This window comes from Arachis hypogaea, chromosome 16 (genome assembly GCF_003086295.3).
Source record: "Arachis hypogaea cultivar Tifrunner chromosome 16, arahy.Tifrunner.gnm2.J5K5, whole genome shotgun sequence".
In the NCBI taxonomy this organism is placed as follows: domain Eukaryota; kingdom Viridiplantae; phylum Streptophyta; class Magnoliopsida; order Fabales; family Fabaceae; genus Arachis; species Arachis hypogaea.
The window spans coordinates 141,469,851-141,484,778 of record NC_092051.1 but is presented as its reverse complement, the minus strand read 5'-3'; positions in this window follow the sequence as shown (position 1 = coordinate 141,484,778).

The window sequence follows — 14,928 nt, the reverse complement described above, 5'->3', positions numbered from 1 at the left end:
GTTCATTCCCAAACCAAACCCCCTCAAAGACTTCAATTCAGATTTCAGCAATAGGACAGCAAAAATACGTCACCAATGTCAACAAAAATAGATAATTATCTTCTTCTTTTTCTCCCAATTTTTTCTCTCGGTCTGATCTTTAAATGAAGTTTTTGGTGAGTAAAGATTTTCTTCAACAACAATGAATGCTTAAACTTTATAAATTTATTAACTTTTGGTTAATGACGGTGTGCCTTTGATTTGGCAAGAATGCAAGATTTGATTGTATTGGATTTTAATTGGCAATCAAAAGCAAAAATAAAAACCAAAGTCGTTGTTATATACATATACATATACATATATTGACTATATGATGGCAACTATAAAGACCAAAGTCGTTTTCGTGTGTCTCTCTTGTTGTTTCAGGTTTTTCTGGTGTTACAGACCGAAACCTCAACAGAATGAAATAAAATATACCATTATTAGTATGTTGTTGACTTGTTGAATTACAAAATAAAAAAAAAATTATACTAAAAAATTGAGTTAATGAATAAATGATAATTAAAATAATAAATTTTAATAATTTTTTAATATTTTTTATTAAATATATTATTAAATATAAAAAATAGCCAGTTACCAAATATATATATATATATATATATATATATATATATATAAAATAGCCATTTTATTATTGTGACTTCTAATGCAGTTTAGTACATAGAGTACATATGATATATAAAAAAAATTTTAAGTTTAGCACATAGAGTACATATGATATATAAAAAAAAATTTAAATAAAAATTTACGTGCAGTTATTTTTTTATAAAATTAATAGTTGAGATGGTTAAATAATTTGACATATTTAAAAATTGTTAAATGGCCATAATCAATTTACTAGGCGATAAGATAAAAAATAAATTAGATAAATGAAATGTTTAACAAAAAATGTAATAGGTATTGTTAAAATATAATTTAAGATAATTTAGGTTAAAAGTTTATGAAAATAAAATGTCTGCTTTATTTATATGTGATATTATTATTATTATTATTATTATTATTATTATTATTATTATTATTATTATTATTATTATTATTATTATTATTAGTTGATATTAAATTAAATGAGTTATCATTAATGTGTACCAACTATCTACTAATAAAATTATTACACATGAATGAGAATTAGAACTATATCAATTAATACAATTAGAATAATTAAAAATATTGATGATTGATAATTAGTTTAATAATGTATTGATACCTTACTTTTATTAGTTGATAATGTATTAAATATTAATTTTATATAATTATAATAAAGATATTTTCTTAAATTAGTATAATTATACATTATTCATTAAATGTTAATTGTAATATAATTATAATAAAGATATTTTTATAAAATAAATTTAGAAGAGAGAATAATACTTTTATTTTGGAGGAAAAATAAATTCATAAGGAATTGACACCTCGCTTTTATTAGTTGGAAAAAAAATCAGTTTTAGTATATTAAGTAGATTTTTTTACGTATTAGTTTTATATTTAATATTAAAACATGACAATTTACTATGTTATTTTACTATTACTGTATGTAGTATTACATTATAAAATATAAAACTTGAAGTGATTATTATATAGTTTAGATAGATTGGATTAAATATGAAAATATAAAATAGAATATTATTATTAAATTTTAGTAATTTTAATTAGTCAATAATTTAAAATAAGATAGAAGTGACTATTTATAATTGAATAGTTTTGGTTGATTAGACTAAAAGAATTGAAAAAAGCCAAATTAACTTTAATATTAAATTTATTAATACGATTTTAATTTTATATAATAATTAGATAATAGATTAGTAAAAGCAAATGGAATGATGATTTTAATTAGTATTCGATAAAATATTCATTTAGAATAATTAAAAAAAAAGTAAAAATATGACATTATTAAAAATAATATATTTTTATGTTTAAAAAATTATATTTAAATAAAATATTTGCAAAATATAAAATTTAGAATAACATAGCTTCATGAACATCAATCATTAATCAATTATGAACTAACATAAAATTATAATATAATTTATTTATGAAAAAATAATCAACAATTAATATTAGTAAATATAAAAATTATCCAAACACTTTAATTAAAAGTATGAGTGATTAATCATTAATAATATTTTGTTCATAACAAAAAGTAAAAATATAATTATTCAGATTTAGATTTAGAAGAATTAACGTTATAAGTAACAAATGATCTATTTTATCATGCATATTACAAATTAATAAATCAAACTAACTGATATAATGAATTATAATTAATTAATTGGTATAAATTATAATAAATTATATGATATTTAAAAAATAAATAAAATGAATAAGAAGAAAACAAAATAAAATAGAAGAGATAGAAGACTACAATAAAATAAATTCAGTGTGAGAGTTTTTTTTTATAAATTTCATATCACATCCGTTTCAATAATAATAAATAAAAATACGTCAACTTGATATCTAAGAGAAAATGATGAAATAAAATCATAACACAGTTCTAAAGTAAAAGCTTAAATTAGACCATAATATCATTACACAACACAAATTGAAAGTAATTTTACACTACTATATACCATACAAACAGGTAAATGACTTAAGTTTAAATACGATTTTTTTTATTTATGCATACATGATAACACCATGGTTTATAAATGCCTCATGGATAACATATCATATATTGCTCTGAATGATGAGCACGGGAGTTAGAGAGTGTGTGGTGGTTTGTGTCCACGATAGTTGCCTTCTTGCGACGACGCCTCATAGGAAGAAAAAGAATTGTTGTAAAAGCTACCCAGTGGAAGAGTAATTGGTAAATAAATGATATTTTCTTCTAGCATATATGGTCTTTTATAGTGGTAAAATAAAAATAGAAGGAATAAAATTTTGTATTTTTATATTAGGAATAGAATTTAAAATTTATCCTAATAAAATTAAATAACTAATTAGTTATAACTCATGTATTGAAATAAATAAGATAAAAAATATTTTTAAGAATTAATCAAATCAATTAGTTGATAAAAACAATTAGTATAATTGATTTTATTTGATTTGTTGAATTCAAAAAAATAAATTAAGAAATAATTGATTAAATTAATTAGTTAAAATAATTGATTGAATTAATAATAATACACAGATAATTGAAATAGTTTATATACGGGTTTTTCAAGTTATTACAAGTTATTATTATTATTATTATTATTATTATTATTATTATTATTATTATTATTATTATTGGATAATGAATAAGAATTAGAATTATATCAATATTTTTAAAATTAATATAATTAAAATGACTAAAATTATTTAAAATCAATGTGCGTTATTAATATCATAAGATTTGATCATTTTATGATTAGAATAAAATATTCTTATCATGATTACCATGACCGGTGACATTATCATATCACTATTATTATTATTATTATTATTATTATTATTATTATTATTATTATTATTATTATTATTATTAAAAGTATTTTCAATTGATATATAATTGATAAAGAATTTAATAATGCATTAAATATTGATTTGATATAATTATAATGAAGATATGTTTCTAAATTAGTATAATGATGTATTATTCATTAAATATTAATTATAATATAATTATAATAAGATATTTTTTATAAAATAATTTAGAATAGAGAAAAATGCATTTATTTTGGAGGAAAAATGGAGTCACGATGGATCGACACCTCACCTTCATTAGTTGGAGAAAACCCAATTTTAGTATATTAAGTAGATAGATTAAGTAGATAGTAGATATTTTTTTCTTTTATGTTTTTTCCTGGTCCCACCAATAAAATAAATGGTGAGAGATTACATTTTATCCTCTCAAATTAAAAAATTGAGAGAATTTAATTCCTTAATTATCTATTACTCTTATTTAAATACTTCAATGAAAATATTTTACTAGTGTGAACTGTTAGATAATACTAAATAAAAAATACCAAAGAACCATTAAAATTTATTATTTTTAGCCATTAGCTAGTTATTAATGTTTAAAAATATGAATAAAGTATATTGTTAAATTACAAGACTAAAAAAATTAAATTGATGACTAAACAACGATCAAAATAATAAATTTAGATGACCTTCTAATATTTTTCTATTAAGTATATTGAATTAAATATAGAAAAATAGCAATTAGTAAATTAATACTTACAAATGTATTTATTAATATAAACTTATATTTATTTAATATATAAATAATAATATACTAAATATGCACATGTGTATTAATTATGAAAAAAATGATAAAAGATAGCCTTGTTAAAAGTTCAAATCTTTAAATATGAAACTCTCGTAAACATAACGACAATTTACCCATTTAAAATAAATAAATAAAAAATTTACTCAATTATAACAATTAAAAATTGGTTATTTATTTGTTCTGATTCATTTCTATATAATTCATTGTAACTTTTCACGTTTTACAATTAACACATAAACCGCGGTAAGTTCTAATGGTTTATGAAAAAAGCATCATAAATATAAATTGTGATAACTTTTCACGATTTATAAAGAATTCAGTTTGGGCATAAACCGTCGTAACCTCCCACAAATTTTGAGTACCTATATATATACATTGACCAAGAAGTTAGTTATACTATTTTAGTCGTATCAATATTTTTATATTGGATGTTCCATATGTGTCAAAGTTTTGTGGATGTTATATATCTTCCTTAGTTATACTATTTTCACTTAAAAAAATTATAGGACTACATGTTTGTTGGCGTTATCTTTAGGAATATCAAATAAAAGTAAATAAAATAATTTCGTGTTAACTAATGTCATTATGTAATACTGGTGTTTGAAAAATCAGACTATTACCATTAAAAGAGGAGAACTATTAGCACGTTTATTATATTGATTTGTGTGTCTATTATTATTATTATTATTATAGAAAATTTAAAATAAAGATGAAAAATAACAAATGTGAATTTTTAATTATGAATAAAAAATATATAAGTCCAAGTTTTATATTCATATTATTTTTTAATTATATTTAATCATATTAATACTGCAAGTATGATGAGGAGTACATGTGATTTTAACGTTCTATACTACCACCACAACAATATAAATAATAAAATGATTAAATATTTATATATTTCACATTTAAATTATCCATATATAAAAATTTTAACTATATATACATATATACTTTTACATTGTACACAAATTTTATTCATAATTTTTTTTATTAGTGATTCAATAGAATAGTATAAAATTATATCAAATCTAATTGTTCAATAATAATTAAATGCGTATTTAATTAAGGCGAATTCTTTCATGTATAATGGGAGACAATTCCACACCTATAAAAATGTGCTGGAAATAGTTGGTGTATGACAAGTGTCCAAAACAGTGAAATTGTCTAAAATTTTTCACGTGATAGGTTAAGTTAATAGTTTGTTAATGTTAGAAAGTTCCGAGTAATTAATGTGGGATAATCAATGGACTTATAAATGGGCTTTTTTTGGTGCAAGGTAAATGAATCCGAATTTTTGGACGAAGTTAAATAGTTTTTACAAATTTTTAATTAGTTTGTTATTTTTTGGACGTTGAGATTTAATTGGGTTTGTGAACATGTGTATATTCAAAGGCTTGAGTTACACACTAAGTGGGCCAAAGGATATCTGACCCATATTTTTAGTAGATTTTGAGTTAGGAAAAAAAAAAAAAAAATATATATATATATATATATATATATATATATATAAATTTGTTGCACTCATGTAATTTATGAGGAGTTTATTAGTTTTATTTTGTATAAACAAAATTTGAGTATCTAATTTAAATAATTAGTGGTTAAAACGAATTTAATGAATGAAGTTATAGTTGATAATGTATTTCTAAAGGTGAGTAATTTGGAATTTTCAAAATTAGGATTTAAGATTCAGATTTAGAATTTATAATTTAGAATTTAAATAATTCACAAGAATCATGAATACAAACTATATAATATAACACTTGACAATAAAATTAATAACTGTAAACCATATATTACTATTTGTGAATCGAAAACCTATAATCATAAACACTAAATCCTAAAGTATAAACAATAATTTTGTTAAAGATAAACTGTAAATTCTATTTTGTAAATCATGAATCCAATAACTTAAATAATCACTAAATTATAAATCGTAAATTGATATATTGTAAATCCATAAACCATAACACATAAATCATAATTTGTAAACCTTAATTCATATATAGTAAAACATAAATCTTATGCATAAAATTTTAAATTCAAATCTTTAAATTTGTGAATTCTTTTTTTATATTAATTTAATATTTAAAATGTAGGATATAAAATTATGTTGTATCATTTGTTGTGCGTGTTGTTCTCTTATGAAAAGTAATTGTGTGGTTTATATTTTGATTTGTGTAGCTATTGTAATTGAGTAGTATAATGAGTAATTAACGTAGGTAGTTGAACGTGTGTATTGTTTTATTTTGTATAATGAAGGTTATATATATTTTTAGAGTAATTACTCAAATCAGTTCTCAAGAATTTTAAAAATGGATATTTTAATTCTTAAGAAAAATTAATACATAGATCAATCTTTAAGGTGTTACTCTAGTAGATAAATCAGTTCCCAATTCATTTTTCGACAGAATAACTACCCAGATCAGTCCTCAAAGATTTTAAAAATAGACATTTTAATCCCAAAAAAAAAATTAATGTACAAATCAATCCCAACGTTTTTTTCTATTAAACATAATACTATAATAGTCTTCCGTCTAAAAATAAAATAAAATAAAATAATAATAATTATTATTATTATTAATTGCCTAATAATATTGTACTATAAATTTTTGTATTTTTTGAACAAAAATAATAATAAATTTATTTATTAGATTTATATATATATATATATATATATATAGTCACTTATTAATAATAATAATAATAATAATAATAATAATAATAATAATAATAATAATAATAATAAATAAAATTATTAGAGATTATTTTTCAAGAAATTTAAGGTTAAAATATTTGATATTTTTGTATTTAATATAATCAAAAGATGTCATATTTTAAAAAACATGTATGTATTAAAAGAAACATGTATTTAATATAAATTCAAATTAAAATATTTTCTTTTAATACATGTTTTTTAATACAAATATATTTTTAAAAAAAAAAGACATCTTTTGATTATATTAAATACAAAAATATCAAATAGTTTTAACTTTAAATTTTTTATAGAATAATCTCTAATAATTTTATTTATTATTATTATTATTATTATTATTATTATTATTATTGAGTGACTATATATATGTAAGAATCTAATGAATAAATTTATCATTATTTTTGTCCAAAAGATACAAAAAATTATAGTACAATATTATTAGGCAATTAATACTAATACTAATAATTATTTTATTTTATTTTATTTTTGGACGAAGGACTATTATGTCTAACGAAAAAAACGTTGGAGATTGATTTGTACATTAATTTTTTTGGAGACTAAAATGTCAATTTTTAAAATCTTTGGGGACTGATTTGAATAGTTACTCTGTCGAAAAATGAACTGGGGACTGATTTGTCTGCCGGAGTAAAACCTTGGAGATTGATCCGTGTATTAATTTTTCTTAGAAACTAAAATGTTCATTTTTAAAATTATTAAAGACTAATTTGGGTAATTACTCATATTTTTATTTTCGTTTAATAGTTTATATATATGGACCAGGCATATTATGTAGCAAAATTATTTAGGTGTGTGCACTTCCAAGTTCCAACTAGGGGTGTGCATGGCCTGGCCCGACCCGAAGATTCGGTCCGGTCCCGAACACTTTAAGGCTATTTTGGTGTGATTTCACTGGGTTTAAGATCGAGTAAGGGTCTCAAAAAATAGACTCGGTCATTATTTCGGGTCGGGTCCGGGTTATAGTTCATGTCACCCGAACTCGACCCGGTGGTCCGGTCATCATACACAATTAATATTTTGTGTTATTAGTGATGGATGATGGCTATTCTTATGTGGAATTTAAGTATTGTAAATATTAATATTTTGTATTATTAGTTATTATAAGTCTATAAGTTAATGTTTTATGTTTAAAATACATAAGATTTTAGACTAATGCATAATATTGTGTTATTTGTATTGATTTAAATATTTGGTGTTATTAGACAATATTAGTATTGATTATGGTTATACTTTAATTTTAGAGAAGAGTTGGTTCTTTTATATTTTTCTAAGTGAATTTTACCATGTCAAATAATAGTTGGAGTCTTGAAAATTTAGATATTTTCACATGCTAGCTTATAAGAAGGTATCAAGGTAATATAATGTTAACGGCCCGATTTTCACCCGGTTTTAACCCAGTATAATCGTGGCCCGAAAGTGTATAGATTTCATCGGGTCTAGGACCGAATTCGGGTCTAATAATAGGTCCAGTATATATTTCGGGTCGGATCTGGGTCACATCAAACCCGGTTTCACCCCATCCCATGCACACCCCTAGTTCCAACTGTGAACCTTAAAGAGTTCTGTCAACCCATATACACTTATTATCTAGGGGTCTATTAGTCATAGTAGTAGAAATCTTTCAAAACACCTCAATAGAGTTTTTTTTTTATTGAATTTTTTAATACATTTTTTTCATTTTCTCCCGCATGTTTTTGTTCAAATCCTAGCAACCACAAAGTCCACTAAATTTTTAGCTCCTACAATTTATAAGAATCATTCCACTTATGCAAAAGGCTCAATAAAACGATACCCAACTAAAATTCATACTAATTAACTTTCTTTAGTCTAGTTAATATAAGCTAATAATGTTCCCATGTCACGTGAAGTTAGTAGTAATTTTTAACTCAGAAGGAGACCATTGCTACAACTTGTCACATCTGTTTTTTAAGTCATACACTTGTTGCACACTACTAACTCTACGCTATTTTTATACATGTAAAAGCCACAACACTTTTTACACAGGAGACTTCGTCATTAAGTAATTAATTTAATTTTTAGCATCTACTTAGGTGCAACATCAAATTTTTTTAAAAAGTTATCATACTATGTTAGTACTGTTCAACAAAAAGAAAAAAAAAATCATTATTTTATTAATATATAGAGAGAAAAAAAACTGACATAGTGTTACATGTTTTAACGTTTTGTAATTATTGGCATATTCTTAAATTTTTATTGATTAATTATTATGACGATGTTGGATGGCGACATGCCAGTTACCTTGAGAGGATTGGCTTCTTAACTAAATAGTAAAAAGATCACGCACAACTTATCGTTATCTAAAGTACAACTGTATGACAGCTTAGCCCTTAGAATGAGCAAAATAAAATCTCCAATTTAACAGATTCTTTGCTCTTCTCTTACCTCCCCTCTAAGAAAGGCTATATTGAAGAAAGAAGAGAAGGTAGCCAGTAAAAAAATTAAGGCTTTGTTTGGATATAGGAAAGAAAATAAGAAGAAAGAAAATAAAAAAAAAGTAGAGTTATTTGTGTGTTGTTTGGATGAAGAGAAAATGAATAGAAAGAAAATAGAGAGAAAAATTTCTTTTGTTTGGATGAGAAGAAAAGTGAGAAGAAAAAAAATCATAATGGTATAAAGTTACATTAATACCCTTATAATAAAATAAACTATAAATATTTTTATTTATTTATATTTTATTGCATTTTATGAATATTATAAAATATTATAATTTTATAAATTATTTATCTAATACATATATAATGTTTAAATATAAATATTTATTATAATAATGTATTAAAACTATTAAAACTAAATTTATATTAATAATTATTAATAATAATAGAATTAAAGGTAATATTATAAATACACGAAAAGTAACATTTTTTTTATTTTTTTGCTTCTAATAGATAGGAAATTTTTTTGTGGGACCCACAACAAAATTTTTTTTCCTTCCCATTTTCTTTGGTATCCAAACAAAGAAAAATAAATTTTTTTTACTCATTTTCCTTTCACCACTTTTCTTTCCTCTTATTTTCCCTTAAACCAAACATAGTGTAAAGGAGAGTGCTTTAATAAAAATTATTTGAATAGAAGTTATATACAAAAAATAATATTAAAAATAAAAATGTATTATATTAAATAATCTAATTATTTGTCATGATAAGGTAAATGTAAACTTATATGTATAATGTATATACTTTATATTTTTCTTTTCATGAATTCTTTCTATTTCAATCTATACACTTCAAACTATATGTATAATGTATCATTGTAAATCAAAAGTCAAAAGGTATTGTCCTTTGTTTTTTGGGGATTTTTTGGTCAAAGGTATTATACTCGTATTTGTTGTCTAGTAATGGACCTCTAAAAAGTTATAAGGCCCTATATCATTAGCAATTCTAAATTATTTGCATGATTTGGAAATAATGTTTTTATTAAATAAGCTTTTAATTAGCGCGTTAAAATAAATGTAAAAATTGTTTCTCTTCTAATTAGCGCGTTAAAATAAGTTTCCTGTTATTTTTTTTTTGGGTTTATTTTTAAGGAAGGGTGTGATAATTCTACAGTTAAAATTGCTTATATTTTACACATATTTTAAATTTCAAAGTGGAAAAACAAAATGAATACGAGTTATAGTTTTTACTTTTTATTTTTTACTGGATAAATGTGAGATGAACTGAAATATGTATAACTAATCAATTAATTTACCAGATGAGTGAATATAATTGACCCATATAACTAATCAATTTATTTATAATATTAAGAAGAATTAGGTTCTATAATTAAATAAAATATTTAATAACTAAGTTCAACTAAATTATTATAATCTTGGGTATTAGAAATAATTATTTACTCTATGTGTATATTGTCTTTTGAACTTGTTCAACATGTATCATGCATCAAATATAATAATAAATGTTTTATTCACATGAGATGCTTATTTTTTTGGTGAGTGCATGAGATGCATTATCTTTTTAAAGCATTGATTTGTTTTTCCCTTTTTGTTTGTTGTTAGGAGGGAAAAAGAAAGAAACAATGGGAAATAGGGCGTCGTTTTGGTTGATTATTTAACATATAAAGATAGATTTATTATTTAACATATTATTTTAGATAAAAAATTTCTCTTTATTATAAATAAGAAAATGAAAAAATATTATTTTTTATATATTTTTAATACTATCCTTAGTTATATTGTTATTAATAATTATTAATATAAGTTTTAATAGTTTAACATATTATTATAATAAAGATTATATTCGTATTTGAACATTATATGTATTAGATAAATAATTTAAATTAAATATATAATATTTATAAAATATAATAAAAAATAAATAAATAAAAATATTTACACTTTATTTTATGTTAAAGACAAATTTATTATTTAATATATAATATACATTTTAATTTACATATAATGTAGATATGAGTATTAATATAATTTTATTCTATTATTATCTTTTTTTTATCTTTTTTTTAATCAAAACAAAAGAAATTTTTTTATTTATTTTTATTTATTTTTTCTTCATCCAAATAATAAATAAAAAAATTATTTTTTTTATTTTTTTTCTTATTTTTTTCACTCATTTTCTTTTTTTCTATGTTTCGCCAATAATATTTTATACTACCACCCAAGAACGGATCCACCTATATAAGGGTGAAGGCAATTGTTCCCATTGAATTTTAAGAAAACACATAATAAATATATGTGTATTTGTAATGCCACTATTATAATAATATATTTGTCCTCACATTTAAATTTTTTTTATTTATATGTGAAAAAATTAAATATTAACACAATAATAAAGAATATTGTATTATATAAATTTAAAAAAAAAAGTATAAAAAATAATTTTAATTATTTAATATTAATTTATTTTAGTGTTAGGTTTATAATTTAATATTTAGAATTTAAAATTAATAATTTTAGGTTTAGATTTTAAAATAAATAGAATAATTTTAAAAAATTGGCTGATGTTGGCTAAAAAAATTAGTTAATTCCGTAAAAAAAATTATAACATAAATATTATAGAGTGTCAACTCAGTAATTAAATAATAAAAAATATTTGAATAATGATTTAATAAAAAAAAGGACATTGCCTATAACTTTATATAAAGGACCTGTGATTTGTTTGATATTTTAATTTTTATTTTTTACATAATTTTTTATTATCTCATACAATTGTATTAAAAAATCAAAGTTAGTCCATTTAAGTTAGGTTCTTTATAGATTTTTTTTTAATATTAAGGTATAATTTTTTTTATTATATGAAAAATAATCAATAAAAATAATTTTTTATGGGTATAAATTTTTTAACAAAATTCTAGTATTAAAATAAAATATTATGCAATATATTAAAAAATTGATTAATATATTTTAAATTTTAGATATGTGAATATATTGTTATTTTTGCCTTCATTACTAAAATTTGTTGTATTCATCATTGCTATCACCACAATAATATAAATAATAAAATGATCAAATATTTTTGTATTTCATATTAAAATTATCCTTCAATAATAATAAATGCGTATTTAATTAATTTATTTTTTAGCATCTACTTTAAAGAGGTGCAACATGAATTTTTTCTAAAAAATTATCCATGCTAGTACTGTTCTAGTTTAAGTTAGATAATTTATGATATAAAATAAGTATAACTATCATTATTTACATATAAAGAAGTCTAATAGACGTGTGTTTTTCTTTTGACAAAATTAAAGAAAATTAACCAAAAAAAAGGAAAAAGAGAAAATTTATTATTTTATTAATATAGAAAGAAAAGCTTAAAGGTATTACATGTTTTGGCATTTTGTAGTTGTTGTCGTATTCGATATTCCTAAATTTTTATTGATTAATTATTATGACGATGTTGGATGGCGACATGCCATTTAGTGTGAAAAGAATAATAGAAAATACTTACCATGAGAAGGATTTGCTTCTTAACTAAGTAGTGAAAGGATCATACACAATTTGTCGTTATCTAAAGTATAACAGCTTAAACCTGTAACACTATGTTTGTTTCGAAGGAATATAGAGAAAAAAAAATATAGAGAAAGAAAATGGAGGTGAAAAATCAACTTTTTTATTATTTGGATCACTAGAAAAAATAGAGAGAAAAAAAAAAAGTAAAGTGGGGTTAACTTAAATTTTTTTTGTCATCTTTACGATGAAAACTAACAAGGAGGAAAAAATAATGAGACAATTACAAATTTATCCTCTACTTAATAAAAAAAATTAAATTTTTCAGTTTATTTTTTTTTAAATCTGAAAACTCATTTCTTGTGTTTTTTTCAGTTTTATAGTACCATTAAACTTCATCTTTTTTTTAAATATAATTAATGAAATTAATAATATAATGTATAAGTAATTTTTATTAGTTTTTTATAAAATTATTTATTTGTATATATTTAAAAATAATAATACATCTTTTTTGTTTACCACAATTAAAAGATAATAAAAAAAAGATAATTTTAAAAAAGTGTTGTTATTAAAAAAATAATATATTAAAATCTTAAAATACAATTTAAATGACTTTTTTTATTGAAAAAATAACTTAAATACATTAATAAATTATAATTTATATATAATATAGATAAAGATATTAATGTAATTTTATTTTGATATAATTTTTTTTATTCAAACAAAAAAAAATTCTTTTTATTTTCTTTTCATTCATTTTTTTTCGTCTAAACAACAAACAAAAAATTAATTTTTCTATCTATTTTTTTCTTTTTCTTTTTTTCTTTTTATTTTCTATTTTGGTCCAAACAATGAATAAGCAAAATAAAATTCCAAAGTTTGTTAATTAATGACTCACTTTAACTACAGAAAGAAACAGCAAAAGAAACAAAGAGACTAGATAACATGCATGTCCATGTCCACTTTATTCGTTGATTCCATATAGTGATGATTGATGCGAGGATGAAGCTATATTTTGTAATTGGTAGTCAACATTGATAATTTTTTTATATTTAGTTTATTTTTATGAAAATATTATTTACAACAACTAAAACAAAGAAAAAACTATACCTAACAACTATACCAAAAATTAAAAAAATTGATATTAATAGAATATTATGCAAAGGTCCTACTAAGAAAGAGTAATTATATTTTTAATTAATATATATTAATTTTTTTATTTCAATATAATAATAATAATAATAATTAGTAAAAATGAAAATGAATAATAACTCTTTATATTGAACTTAATTCATTACGTGTCATCTCACTATATTTGTTATTTGTACATGTGGCAGTGATATTTTATAATTTTTGATAATAAATTTTTTTTATAAATTTTTTTTTATATCAATATATATTAATTGTTATACATATTAACAGTGGTAAATTTTTTTATTTAATATTAAAATAATATATATTGATATCAAAAAATTAATGATAAAATATAAAAATAATTATTAACAAAAATTTTAGTAAAATTAAAATTTAATAATTAAAAAATTGTTGAAGAGTATCTTAGAAAAAAAATCTAATTATTAAATTTTTTTAAAAAAATTTGATAAAATATAATTTAATTAATAAAAAATAATTAATTAAAGGATATTTTGATAAGCAAAATTTAATGACAAAAAATAAAATTTTTGCTAAGGGTATTTTTGTAGAAAATAATTTTTTTTTTTGAAAAATGGACAAAGTTAACATTAGTTAACACAATTTAAAATGGATTAAAGAGAAGATTTTTTAAAAGTTATAAGGGAGGAGAATATACATTTTACAAATAGCGGGGAGGAAAGTGTCATTTTAACATCTCTTTAAAAGGAGAGTGAAATTTTCTCTAAATTTAACTAAATAAAGACATAAACAAATGCTAATTAATTATATTTGCACATGTTACGTAACTAATTAATCCATCAATAATAATAATAAACAACAAAACTCTACCAAAAGTACCCATGAAGTTTACGAACGCTGACAAAAGTACCCATAAAC